The sequence below is a fragment of the Rhinatrema bivittatum genome, chromosome 13 (genome assembly GCF_901001135.1).
Source record: "Rhinatrema bivittatum chromosome 13, aRhiBiv1.1, whole genome shotgun sequence".
In the NCBI taxonomy this organism is placed as follows: domain Eukaryota; kingdom Metazoa; phylum Chordata; class Amphibia; order Gymnophiona; family Rhinatrematidae; genus Rhinatrema; species Rhinatrema bivittatum.
In genome coordinates, this window is record NC_042627.1 from 83,993,499 (window position 1) to 83,996,221 (window position 2,723).

Genomic DNA, 2,723 nt, shown 5'->3' on the forward strand with positions numbered 1-2,723 from the left:
TTCTCGCCCGCTGCAACAACGCTGCTCCTCTTCTGCACGTGGCTGATGCTCCACCTCCTTCCTGCCCGTACGGCTCCGGCAACATTTTTCTTCCGGGTCCGCGCGGGCAGAAAGGATGCGGAGCACCTGCTCTTCCTGCTTTCTGTCCGCGCAGCTCCGGCAAGAATTTCCTTCCGGTGCTGCGTGGGCAGGAAGGAGGAGGAGCACCTGCACGTTTCGACGTGACCTTTTTCTTCATAGGGCCGTGGTGAGGACCGTGCTCCACCACGGTCCTACCGATCTTCCTGCTGTGTGTCTCCGGCACACAGCACAGCGATATTTCACTGCTCAGCCGCCAGTGGGATGAGCTCCACCGGCGGCTGCATTGGCTCGCACTTGCCGGTGTGTCACGTGCACCGGGCTTGCGCGACACACCGGCACACTGCAGGCAACACACTAAAGTGTCGCGACACACACTTTGGAAAGCTGTGCCCTAAGTAAAGAGCATGTAATGCACTTCTCCTCCAAGAATATATCCTTCAATCAGTAATATTCTCCAAGATAGATTATTGCAACTCTATCTTACTAGGCCTCCCGTCCTCATCCATCAAACCACTTCAGATGCTCCAGAATACGGCAAACAGAATCTTGATCAATTCCAGAAGAAGAGACCACATCATTCCCATTCTAATAAATCTACACTGGCTGCCAATACACTACAGAATCCTACACAATTCCTTCACCATTTATCCCTAAATCCATCCACTCCCTAGCCCCACTCAACCTCCAAATCCCCCCCTTACTTCATTCATCAAGACCCATCAGAGAAGCATACAAAGGATCACTGACTGTTCCCCCAATTGTATTGTTAATAAATGTTTTTAGCTTCAAGTGTTTTTAGAATCAAGACATCCAAATTTTGAAGTAACTGTGTTCCAGAATAAAAACCTACAAGTCCATTATGAATAATTATTGTGGAAATCCTAAAAATCAGACCTTCTTGTAACCCTGAAAGTTCATAGCGTGTCACTACTATATGAAAGCAACATCACAAGGCACACAACAAGAGAAACCAACAATACCATACCTAACACAATGCCTGCCTCTAAGCGTCATGTATCGTTGAAGAACCCCACACACTATTTTCTTCAGGGCTTTGAAATAGCTGTAAAGTGCTCAAGTCATGTGGGTGTAGAAGCCAACTATAGCCCTGCTATTTTTCATCAAAACGGTATCCGATTCACAAAGAAATGTAGCACCAAACCCAGACCTGTGCATCGTTTCTCTGCCAATAAAGCAGGCCGGGCAGAATAATCTGGGTTTCTCTCACGCAACACAGTTCTACCCCATTTCTACCACTTAAAACCACCTTAGCCTAGCGTTCTGTCCCTTTCCTCTTTCCGGGATCCCGTACTGCGTTCCACCAATTTGTCCAGTTCCCTACCGGCAAGTCTGGGCTAACATTTTAGGTCGCCCCGCTGCCTGAGGGGGATTTCTAGTCACAAAGAGACACAGAGGAGGGAAAGAGCTCCTGGCCAGATGGAGCAGGTAAGCGCCATGACCCGAAGAGCGAAACATGGAAACGTTTCCGGCTTCCGGTTCCGCCGCTTGCTCTCGCGCAGGACTCCCACATACTGCTACGCACGCGCAGAGGCCAGTGCAGCACTGCGAGCTTGGGGGCGGGACGTTTCAGGAAAACCAGGACCGGAGGAAGCCGTCCCAACTTGGCCTCAGTCACCAGATAGCTGCAAAAGGAACTGGCTCCGGCCGACCTGCGCCCACTTCTGGTGTTGTAGTTTAGAAAGGAGCCTGAGCGGCACGCAGTACGTGTTTGCGTCACTGAGCCACCAAAAAAAAACACCCCATGAAGGGGGCGCGGCGTTCTACGGCCCGATGTAGCTTAAATACTACGTGGAAGCGCTGGAAAGGAAGATTTCCGCCGTACAGCAGACAAACGTTGTGGAGTTGGTTTGTTTCGCTGAAATAAAGTTGCTGCAGCTTCTTTTTCATAGTAACGTAGCAAAGAGCGCACAAAAAGACCCTCGTGCTTATATTCTGTTTATTCCAGCAAGTCGTTAAGAGTTGAAACTGCCTCTCCAGAAATGTTACAGCAAAAATTAACCCCAGGGCCGGTGCAAAGCCGACTGAAAGCCCTCCCCACACACAGACCCACACACAAATGAAAATGATGTATTTATATACATTTGACATGGAAAAGGACATTCAAAGTACAGTTTTGAGATAAAAATATCACTATATGTATGTTAGATTTAGATGTACAAGAAAACCGTGCAGAAAAAATTAAAAAGCACACTTGTAGTTGGTATTAGGGCTTTTCTTAGCACTCAAACAGATTCAGGACATGTGGGTTATGCAAATCTTCTATTGTGGGAAGGAGGGAGGCGGGGGCGGCCAAATCTTCTATTGTGGGAAGGAGGGGGCGGGGGCGGCCTTTGGCCGCCCCCGCCCCCTCCTTAGGGTTAGGGTAAAGAAAAAGGAGAAAGGGACAACAAATGAAGGGAAAAGGAGAATACACAGAACTCCAGCGCCCCCTAGTGGTTAGGGTTAGGGTTAGGGTTAGGGTTAGGGTTAGGGTTAGGGTTAGGGTGAGGGTGAGGGTGAGGGTGAGGGTGAGGGTGAGGGTTAGGGTTAGGGTTAGGGTTAGGGTTAGGGTTAGGGTGAGGGTGAGGGTGAGGGTGAGGGTGAGGGTGAGGGTGAGGGTTAGGGTTAGGGTTAGGGTTAGG